The sequence below is a fragment of the Ceratotherium simum genome, chromosome 21 (genome assembly GCF_057802395.1).
Source record: "Ceratotherium simum simum isolate JZ-2026a chromosome 21, ASM5780239v1, whole genome shotgun sequence".
NCBI classification, from domain to species: Eukaryota; Metazoa; Chordata; class Mammalia; order Perissodactyla; family Rhinocerotidae; genus Ceratotherium; species Ceratotherium simum.
In genome coordinates this window covers 12,526,518-12,537,825 of record NC_141920.1, presented here as the reverse complement: position 1 = coordinate 12,537,825, position 11,308 = coordinate 12,526,518, and the positions used below count along the sequence as shown (strand labels likewise).

At 53.6% G+C, this 11,308-nt stretch overlaps 1 protein-coding gene across 1 annotated transcript in view; it reads right to left on the bottom strand.

The window, feature by feature from the left end:
- The window catches only part of KCNB1 (potassium voltage-gated channel subfamily B member 1), a 98,387-nt gene that overhangs the window by 68,241 nt on the left and 18,838 nt on the right, over nucleotides 1-11,308 (bottom strand). The window lies entirely within an intron of this gene.

The window sequence follows — 11,308 nt, the reverse complement described above, 5'->3', positions numbered from 1 at the left end:
TCCTGAGAACATGCCCCTCCTACAGGCAGACAGGACTTCTGCAAAATGGGGGCAGACCCACTGACCACTCGAGTAAGAGATGGTGGCTGGGAAAACACCTAGCGTGACAGTAGGAGCGCACGAATTGCAAATGTCCTTCTGATGGAAATTCAAGCAGAGCCAGCTTTGACCCCTGCTGCACCGCCTACTGCATGTGACCCTGGGTAAGCTACCTCAGCTCGCTCAGCCTCACGTTTCACATCTGTGCAATGGGAGCAGTGGCAGAACCCTCATTCCAGGGTGGCTACAAGGATTCAATGACACGATGGGTGTAAAAAATCTGGCATGGAGTAGGTGTGCAATGCATTTTAGTCCCGTCTCCTTTCTTTCCTCCTTTCTTTTTCTTCTCAAAGCATATTATTATTTCCATGGGGTCTTACAGTAACCCAGCCAAACGCAGATTGCAGTCCAAATTTTCCAGGTAACATCCACCTGAAACCAGCCTCTTCTTTCTGAGCCTCAGTTTCCCCCATTTGTAAAATGCTAGCGAAGGACAAGACGAGATGTCCCTAAGAGCCCTTTCATCATCGTCATCACCAAAGCCTCCGGTGATCTCAAACATCTGATTGCATCATTTCAGCACGCATTGCCCCTTCCCAACTGCTCCCTTGTCTGCTGGGGATCCACGTGGTCCTGAGGAAGCTGACTCCACCCCCTGCCCAGGGATCAGCCAATCAGCACGTTGCATCCCCTAGATGAACGCATTGTATCTTCTAGCCACAGAGATTGCTCAGAGTGGGGCATGTGACTTCAGCTAGTCCAGTGGGATTGACTTCTGAGACTTTTGCTGGAATGCGGGAAGTCCTCTTTCTTCTGCATGACGCAGTCTGCGAATGTGAAGCCTGAAGTGCCTTTGAGACACCCACGAGGGGAGCCAGCCCAAGGGCAAAACTGACTCACGGGAAGGGCCAAGCAGAGTAAATCACAGACCTTCTGGAGACATCGTGACCCCTCCCCCACCCCTGTATCAACCCTCACCGGGATTTTTCCGTGATCTCCATCCAATAAACGTCCTTTACTGTTTATGCCAGTTTGATTTGTCTTTCTGTTTCTTGCACGTGAATGCGCCTTACAGACATATGTCCTTTACCAAAGGATTTTGCTAGTTTTAATCCTCGTCATGACCTTTCTAAATAGATACTACTGTTCTTCCCGTTTTAGAGATAAAGGAGCTGAGGCTCAGAGAAGTGAAGTAACTTGCCCCAAATCACAAAAGTCCGAAAGCGTCAGCCTCAGATACGAACCTGGAAATGTCTCAGCCTCCTTTCCTCATGTTATACAACCTCCTCTTTTCTCATCTCTCTCTGAGCTAGGGAGAGGGAGAAAAAAGGTAAGCACTGCCAAACTCCATTATTAATTGTCCCAGGGAAGAGAAATCTCATAATGTCAAAGCCTGGAAGATGCTTAGAAATCATTCAGCTTAGCCTTCCTCAACCCCTCCATTGTACAGATGGGGAGACTGAGGCCCAGAGAGGGGAGGGGACACAGGGAGCAGGAGGCAGATTGGGAGCCAGGGTCTGGGATAGCAAGAAGACATCGTTCTAGAGAGGGTGGAAGGGTCATCCCACGTTTCATGTCTGTCCTGGGGGGGCCTGCCTTCTGGCAACAAATCCTCTCCACTCTGGAGCAACGTGGCTTGGGTGAGGCTGATCCTGCCTCTAGCTCCAGGCCTGGCCAATCAGAACTGAGCATTCCCCTGGCAGCAATGATTGGCTGAGTTTGGGCATGTGACCCAATCAAGCCAATCAGAGTGAACTCTGGGACTCCTGCTGGGACTACCTGGAAATGCTCCTGGAGATGCTCCTCAGTCCCAACCAAGCTATGTGTTTAGCACCGAGAACAGGCTCAGAGCTTATGGCCGGCCATGGAGGCCAGTTAGAGTTTAATAATCCAGTTCATTTTCACGGCATTCATTTTTAAATTTGTCTTTCATTTAGGGTGACCAACTCAACCTGGTTTGCCGGGACCATCCCCATTTTAAAACCGAAAAGTTCCGTGTCCAAGGAACCCCCTCAGTCCCAGGCAAATGGAGACAAGGACGGTTGGTCACCCTGCTTCAATTTATGGATATCAGATACCGGTTTTCCATGAATGGCAGGTTTTTAAAAAAATAAACTTAGTTAAATTTAAAAAGGGAGCTGTTTAAGGGGAAAATACTAAGAAAATAATAGTACCTTTAGTGAAAGGAAATGGTAAAAAATCATGAAAGCTGCATGTGAATGTGAGACAGGGTTGGGAGAGACACAGTGCCTCCAAGTCTGGAAACCCAATCTCAGTCCTTGGGTCCAGGACCTACTGGGCGTTTGACCTTGGACAAGTTGCTCACCCACTCTGAGCCTCCACATCCTCCCCAGCTCACAAGGTGGGTGGAGAAGACAGAGGAGAGGATTGTGTGGGCAGGCAGGCTCTGTTCACACCCTTAAAGTGTGGGCTCCTCTCAGGGCAAAACCTGCGCCAAGAGCAACTCACAAATCCTCTGGGAGGCCTGTCATCCCCCTGCAGTGCTTGGCTGGTGGGGCCATGTCTGCAAATTAGCCACCATTCAGCTGCTACGCCCTTTAGAGATGCTAATTGCCTGGTGCCCGTGAGTCCCGTCCCTCCCTGGCACAGGCGGCTGGCTGTCGATCCCCTGCCATTATTGTCTGATCACAGCACTTGATTTGCCTACACAGACCAGGGCCCCGGCATGCCACCAGCGTCTAACTACGGCCCAGTGTGGAGCACGGTTCACTATACACTATGTAGCACACAGGTGCCAGCAGACATCTGTTCCCAGGGACATGTCTGTGGACTCGTGTACACCCTCATGCATGTCTGCTTAGGCCCTCAAGGTCGGCAATGGATTAGTGCCCATGTGTGCATATGCGCTCTGTGAACCACTCATAAGCCTGCACAGAAAGAGCCCCAGACAGGTACACACGGGACCGTGTACATGTGTGTACATACAGCCACGCTGTGTGGCGTTGCTGCAAGGATTGAATGACAGATGCCCATAAGGCACCTAGAACAATGCCTGGTACGTGGTTAGTTAGCCCTCGATAAATGAGATCTCTTATTGATCATTTTTCTCCCAATACTCTCTTATTTATTGAGGTATAATTTACACATAATAAAATGCACAAGTTTTAAGTGCTCAGTGCAATGCCTTTTGATAAACGGGTACACATGTGTAACCATCACCCCAATTAAGGTACAGAACATTTCCATCACCAGAAAGTTCCCTTGGGTTCCCTTCCAGTCAGTATCACCAAAGGCAGTCGCTGTTCTGATTTCTCTCACCAGTTTAGTGTTGCCTGTTCTTGAAGCTCATGTGAATGGAATCATACAGAACGGCCTTCTTGATGATGACTGTTACGCAAGCTCAGATGTGTGCAAGCAAGCACGCACAGCCACGCACACTTGCACATATGTGCCTGGAATCTCCTGGAGGCACCCCGTACACACTCAGAAATGGGGATTTCCAAGCTGCAGATCCCTCAGCCTTGATCTGCAGCTCAGCTTGGTCCCTCCAGGTCCAGGCGGCTAAGGGAGGTGGGGGAGCTCCTGGCCCTGGGTCCAGACCGGGGGGCAGCTCCTTCAACACCTCCTTCAGCTCCTCCTTGCTGGATGACCTCAGGCAAGTATTAAAATCTCAGTGTTCTCCTCTGTGAAATGGGATGAATAACATCTACCTCATAATAACTCCCCTGGATTGAGCACTTACTGTGTGCCAGGCACTGTTCTAGGGGCTGTACGAGTCCTAACCCCCTCCATCCTTCCACCAACCTCAGAATCCAGATACAGTTATGACCCCTCTCTTAGGGGTGAGGAGCCTGAGGCACAGAGAGGTCCAGCAGCTGGTCCAAGTCACACGGCTCGAAAGCGGCAGAGTCGGATTTGAACCCAGTATGGCTGCAGAGCCTTCACTCACCGCCATTCCAGTAACCCTCCTCACGGAGAGACTATGAGGGTTGTTGTCTATGTCCATGCCCTGGAAGACAGTAGGTGCTTAATAAATGTTAGATGTGGCTACTACCAAGAACGTTTGCATCACTATCTCAGGGATGCCTCAGAATAACCTCATTTTACAGACGAGGAGACTGTGGCTCAGAGAAGTCAGTGGCAAAATATCCAGGTCTTCTGACTCTAAATCCCACATTCTTTCCATTCTCCCTACTAGGGACAGCCTATCCCACGAGGGAGGGACGCTGGCTGTTTTGATTACTACTATGTTACCAGCACCTAGAGGAGTGCCTGGCACGTACTCAGCACTCAATAAATGTTTTTCCAATGAATGGATACTGTAGGGAGCTGCGAGGAAACACTCAGCCCAATGCTCTCCTTTATATTGGGGGACTCGAGACCTAGAGAGGGGCTGTGACTTGTCCAAGGTCACGCTGCGCCTTAGCACCATTGAATCTGTCATTTTCTCCCTGCCTGGCTCACCTTCTCTACTTCCTGACCTGAGGGGGCCAAAAGATTTGGGAGCCCTGAGGTGCTCTCAAAGCCACATTAACGGGGAGCTGGCCTGCAGCCTCTCCCAACTTCATTACGTCGTCCAAGGTCGGCGTGGAAGGCTGCCAAGCTAAACCTCAGAAAACGCCGGCCAAAGAGAAACAAGGTCCAGCTTGCCAGAGCTTTCGCGCTGGGGATGGGGAGCGTTCCTGGCAGAGAAGGCGGGGACGGAGGGCCGAGCCAGCCTTTAAAAGCCCTTTGTGAACAAACGCTTAGACTGCAGCCCACTCTGGCCATCATCCCCACCAAGTCAGCAGAAGAAGCAAAACTCTTTAGCTCAGCAGGACAATGGGGAGTGGCCTGGGGTCTGTGCTTGTGGGGACGGGGTCAATGAGAGCCCATCCTCTGCCCCAGACGGAGGGTCCCTTTGAGTTGTCAATCCCTAGCACTTGTACAAGGAGGTAAGTTTTAAACACACTGACCACTTCCCCTCAGGACGGGTAGGTGGGCGTCCTTGAAGCAGAGCCTGAGACCAGGATTCTCATGCAGTGATTCGCTGAGGAAGTGCCTTTAGGAGACAGTGAGCAGGGGAAGCAGGACCCGGCAGGGCAGGAGCTACGCTAGGACGTGGTCTCAGGAGGATGCTAGCTTCCTTGGCCTGATCCCACGGGGAGCCCAGGAGCGTGAAGTGCACCCGGAGTTGATCTCACCTTAAAGAAAGAAGGCTGAGCTCTGTACCCCTGACTCGCCAGGCGTGGGCTGCAGGCTGCCTGCGGGGAGGAGGGAGCTGTGTAGGTTGCAATCCCCACGTGGGTGACTCCTATTGGCCAAGGGCAATTGTGTGAAGGAGGGCAATTGTGAGAAGGAGGGCAACTTTGAGAAGGGGGCAGCTGTGAGAGGGGCAGCTGTGAGAGGGGGGCAGCTATGAGAGGGGCAGCTGTGAGAGGGGGGCAGCTGTGGGGGCAGCTGTGAGAGGGGCAGCTGTGAGAGGGGGCAGCTATGAGAGGGGCAGCTATGAGAGGGCAGCTGCGAGAGGGGGCAGCTGTGAGAAGGGGCAGCTGTGAGAGGGGCAGCTGTGAGAGGGGGCAGCTGCGAGAGGGGGCAGCTGCGAGAGGGGGCAGCTGTGAGAGGAGGGCAGCTGTGAGGGGGCAGCTGTGAGGGTGGGCAGCTGTGGGGGCAGTTGTGAGGGGGCAGCTGTGAGAGGGGGCAGCTGTGAGGGGGCAGCTATGAAAGGGGGCAGCTGTGAGGGGGCAGCTGTGAGAGGGCAGCTGTGAGGGGGCAGCTGTGAAGGGGGCAGCTGTGAGAGGGGGCAGCTGTGAGAGGAGGGCAGCTGTGAGAGGGGGCAGCTGTGGGGGCAGTTGTGAGGGGGCAGCTGTGAGAGGGGGCAGCTGTGAGGGGGCAGCTGTGAAAGGGGGCAGCTGTGAGGGGGCAGCTGTGAGAGGGGGCAGCTGTGAGGGGGCAGCTGTGGGGGCAGCTGTGAGGGGGCAGCTGTGAGGGGGCAGCTGTGAGGGGGCAGCTGTGAGGGGGCAGCTGTGAGAAGGGGCAGCTGTGAGGGGAAGCTGTGAAAGGGGGCAGCTGTGAGGGGCAGCTGTGAGAGGGGGCAGCTGTGAAGGGGCAGCTGTGAGGGGCGCAGCTGTGAGAGGAGGGCAGCTGTGAGAGGGGGCAGCTGTGAGGGGAAGCTGTGAGGGGGCAGCTGTGAGGGGGCAGCTGTGAGAGGGGGCAGCTGTGAGGGGGCAGCTGTGAGAAGGGGGCAGCTGTGAGGGGGCAGCTGTGAAAGGGGGCAGCTGTGAGGGGGCAGCTGTGAGAGGGGGGCAGCTGTGAGGGGGGCAGCTGTGAGAGGGGGGCAGCTGTGAGAGGGGGGCTGCTGTGAGAGGGGGCAGCTGTGAGGGGGCAGCTGTGAGAGGGGGGCTGCTGTGAGAGGGGGCAGCTGTGAGGGGGCAGCTGTGAGAGGGGGGCTGCTGTGAGAGGGGGCAGCTGTGAGGGGCGCAGCTGTGAGAGGGGGGCAGCTGTGAGAATGGGGGCAGCTGTGAGAGGGGGGCAGCTGTGAGAGGGGGCAGCTGTAAGCTGTTAGCAGCTGGCGCTCACAGCAGTCAGGTGGGCTCGCCAGCCCGGAAAGGGGGTGTGGGTGAGGCACCTATAGCATCCACCACGCTGACTGCCCCCTTATGGCATTAATTCATCACTACCTAAACCTCCCCTTCTTAGGACCACCCTCAGAGGAAAGATGAAGAGGAGACTGAACTGAACTGAGGTTAAGTTTCCAGCACCCTCCATCGCAGGCCATTGAAGCCAGCATTTGAAAAATAAAACAAGCGCTGTCGCATGTCTGGGCCACCAGATGCAAGTGAGACCTGTTCCACGTGTGAGGCTCGAGCGTCTGCGAGGCACTGCGGGCAGCCTTCAGGCTCTCTCAGCTGATCTTCCCGCTGGGGAGGCCTCACCCAGGGAAGACAGGATGGGGCCCAGCTCGAGGACCAGGCCGAGGAGATGAGTTACCAGGGGAAGAAAGACAAAGCGGCCTGGCCAGGCCTCAGCAGAGGCCCGGGCATGGGCACGGGAGGATGGCGAGATCTGATCTCGTGAGAAGGTGGCGTGACGGAACAGAAGATATAGCGCGGGGGGTCCTCGGGGAGGTGAGGGTCTGGCTTGCAGTGCCTACCCCAGCTGTGAAAGGCACCAGGCCCTTCAACCCGAGCAGGGCCAGGGGCAGGGCCACAGCTCTCCTTCACCCATGCCAAGCTAAACCCCCCTCACCTTGGCACAGCACTCTACAGTGAGCAAAACACCTATCAGCTCAGCATTTTGAGGGGGCGAGTCAAGGGCTAAAGTCCACACATGGGGAAACTGAGGCTTAGAGAGGTGCAGCGACTTCATTCATTAACAAGCATTGATTAAGCACCTACTGTGTGCCAGGCACTAATTCAGTGCTGGGGATACTTTAGTAAACAAGACAGCAACCCCTGCTCACATGGAGCGTATACTCAAGGGGGCCAGGAGGGGTGGGAAGAAGGTAATAACTGCTGTGGAAAAAATACTAGAGCAGAGAAAAGGAGCGCAGGGGTGGAAGCTGCCATTTGAAAATGGACGGCGAGAGGCAGGAGAAGAACGCCTGCTTTGGAGTTAGGCAGGCTCAGCGTCCGAATCCCAGCGCTGCCAGGTACTCAGGGCACAGCCTTGGGAAAGGACTCAGCCCCTCTGAGCCTCAGTTTCCTCACCTGTAAAAAGGAGGCTGCTGTGAGGAGGGTGTGGCTCATAGGCTGGATCTCTGGATAAGGGGCTTTGACGCTGAACCCTAAGGCATAGGGAGCATGCTTATAAAGTATACTTCGAGGACCACTTGCATCAGAAGCATCTGCGATCCTCGTTAGAATGCAGATCCTGGGCCGCCTCTAGAGACCTTGACAGTGGTCCGGGGGACAGACCTGGGAATTTGAATTCTGCTGGGGTTTGAGAACCCCTTACCTAGGGCCTGAAGACTCACAGGTCCCCGGAGGGGAAATGCCTTAAAGATCACACAGCTCAGCAATGTGCTACCATTCATCATGCAGACGAGGAACCTGAAGACCAGAGAGGCTAAGTGACTTGCTGGAGGCCACACAGCTGGCAAGCAGCAGAGCTGGGTCTAGGATGGTTGACAGATGGATGGAGAGGTAACAGCCAGTTCAGGTGACAAGCTCTCAGTCCCCAGATAGTGGCAGCAGGATCAGGGTGAGAGTTGAATTTCATCCCGGGAATCTAATCCTTCTGGACTGGGAGATGGATGAGCGTTTCCTTCCCTTTCGAGAGTGTTAGATGACTCTCCTCGGGCTACTGCTCAGTTAATTCCTTCGAGAAACCGGAACCTGCTCTCTGACACACTCACCAGCCCAGGGGACCCCAGCGTCCCAGTGAGCCCCTTCCTGCGGCCCAGTGGACTTGCCGAACCCCTGTGCGTGCCAGTGTGGGACACACACCCCAGTACTAGATGCACCAAAATCTGGATTTCCCAACCTCGTTGCACAGTGGAACCACCTTGGGGGCTTTGAAAATACCAATCCCTGGGGCCACCCCCAGAGATTCTGATTTAATTGCTCTGGGAGGTGGCCTGGTGTTGGGATTTTTCAAAGATCCTCAGATGGTTCTCATGTGCAGCCAGGACTGGCTTAGCTGTGCAGGTGCAAGATATCGAAGCACACTGATTCTGAGGGACAAGGCACTAGCCTTTCCCGTTCTCTCTCAAACCTCCAGACTCCCTTAGGGGGAAGGTCCCAGTTTGAAGCTAATGGGACTTTAACAACTTCTGTCACACATATCTCCCCTTTTAACCCAAAGAGAGCAGGTGTCAGGCTCCAGCATCGGGCTAGAATTTCATAACATGATTTATGGCAAATGGTACCAATTCTTCACGATACCACATTTCCTCCTAAAACAACTTGATTTAAGTAAAATAAATGAATTAATTTAAAGAAGAACATTAAGCAAATACTATTTCAGGCATTTCCCCTGGACCCGGTGGTGGTCTATGACCCCTCTCTTATGTCCTCCTCTGGCCACAGGCATCGGTTCAGAGAGGAGCACGTGACCCAAGTGTGGCCAAAAGAGCCAGTCCTGGGACTTTTGCTGGAACAGCCAGAAAAGAGGGCCTCGCTTTCTGCCGGCCTCGGTGCTTGGAGGACGGAGTTTGGAGAAGCTTTCAGCTCAGAGAGGAAGTGACCTGTCCGAGGCCACAGGCACTAGAGGTGACACTGGGATTTGAACCATGCCCACCTGCCCCCAAGGGGTAGTGCACCTTCCAAGTAAATCACATTTCTGGTGAACTCTTTGGGATCCTTCATTTTGAAACCTCCCTCAGAACTTCTGTTTCCTGGGGTTAGAGTCTTCCTATGTGGCGTTTGCTTAAGGAAAATTCAATAGCACCCTATAAAATATAGCCTAAGTGGGTACCTTTGACAAGCTGAGAGAAGACACTGTAATTATCATTCGCCGAGTTCTGAGCACCAGAGAAGAGATTCAGCTGATTGCGAAGAATTTGGTGCCCTCGTTCCTCTCAGTTTGGGGTGATAAGAACGTTTTGGTTAGAGTTTCAGCTGGACATTTCAGATTGTCTCACCCCCTCCCCACTCAAAGGAGTGTGATGTTTGCTTTCTGCCAACTGTGAGCTACCTCTGGCATCATCCATGCATCCACTCATGCAACACAGTTTTACGGAGTGCTTATGTGGAGACAGGCATAGTGCCGGGTGCAGGAAACACAGATGAACACAGCAGACGAGTCCTGCCATGAGGGAGCTCCCAGGCCACATGGGGTTTGAGAAAGCAAGCAGTAATCAGATAATCACTTAAATGGATGTGAAATTACAATGGGAACCAGGACCTTCCGAGAGACACATACAGAACTTTGAAAACCATAACTAGGGGATTTGCCCTATTCAGAGATCAGGGAAGGCTTCCCAGAGGAGGTGACATTTGATCTGGGAGCTTCAGTGAGCAGGCAATAACTGGATGAAGAAGAGAAGAAAAGCGTTCCAGGCAGAGGGAACAGCATGTGCAAAGGCCTGAGGCAGGAAGGAATTTAGTAAATACAAGATCAGTGTGCTGGGCACAGGAAGCCAGGAGATTGTGGTGGGAGATGAGCCAGAGAAGTGGGGGCGCCGCATGGGGCCTTGCAGGCCACTGGGAGGAGATTTACCCCTCCCCCGATCCCATTCTCCAGCAAATCAGATGGAAAACGCCCAACTTTCCTCTCCTCCCTCCCTGACATCATAAAGATGAGAAAAAAACCCACTGCCCTTCTGATTTCTGGAATTTGAAAAAGGCAACAAAACATCCACACAATTGGGATTGTTTCATAACTCGGGGAGTTTGAGTTACTTGAGGAGAAAAAGGAGAAGAGCTAAAAGAGACAGACGAGAAGACTAGGAATAAAAGGAAGAAGCGAGTGAGGGAGCACGGAGAGGGGAGAAGAGCGCAGTGCGGCTCGGCACTGGGCTCCGGGGGTTCACACGCCACCCTGCCGCCTTTTAGCTGCATCCTCCCATGTGTTAGCCTCTCTGGGGCTCGGTTTCCTCATCTGTAAAATGGGGTTAATAATAGCACCTTCCTCACAGGGCATTGTGAGGGCCAAATGGGTTACCATCCGTAGAGACCGGTATGAGTGTTGGCTACGTGGGTGTTGTCAGAGAAACAGGCTGAACTCCTCAGAGTCTGCGGGGAGGCCCCGGGCTCAGCCCGGACAGCTGGAGGGTGGGAAGTAACTGGGGGACAGAGGGCCCACAGAGATGGGCCCATATGATTCGGGCTTTGGGGGAAGCTAGGGAATCTCCCTGGGAGACCAACCGCCTCCTCCCTTGAGCAAGAATGTCTCATATCTGGGAGGAGGGACAGGCTCTGCACTTTTCCGAGTGAAAGGGAAGGGGCTCCTGCCACCTCCCTCATAGGGAACCTCCAGTTCAGGGAAGATCATCCCCACAGTGATGAACTTTGGAATCCAAAAGCAGTGACCAAGGCGGCCTAATGACACATTCTTGGAAGAAATACCAAGGCCCATCATGGAGCCTAGAATGACATCAAGTTTAAGAAGTCAAAGGAAGGGTGTTTAAGCAGTCATAAAGGGTGAGTTAAGGAGGCCAAAGGGGCCACGGTAGGGGCTACAAGGTTGTTGTTGTCAGCACAGCAGGTGCAAAGGCCCTGAGATGAGACCCAGAATAGTGTCCTGAGGATCTGAGAAAGGAGATAGGAACCATATGATGTGTGTGCAATGTGAAAGCAGGTGGTGGTTCCTACAGGCCCTTAGTGGCCGGATGAGGATCTGGGAAGTTATCCTGAGGGCAATGAGATGCCATGGCGGGGCTAATGCC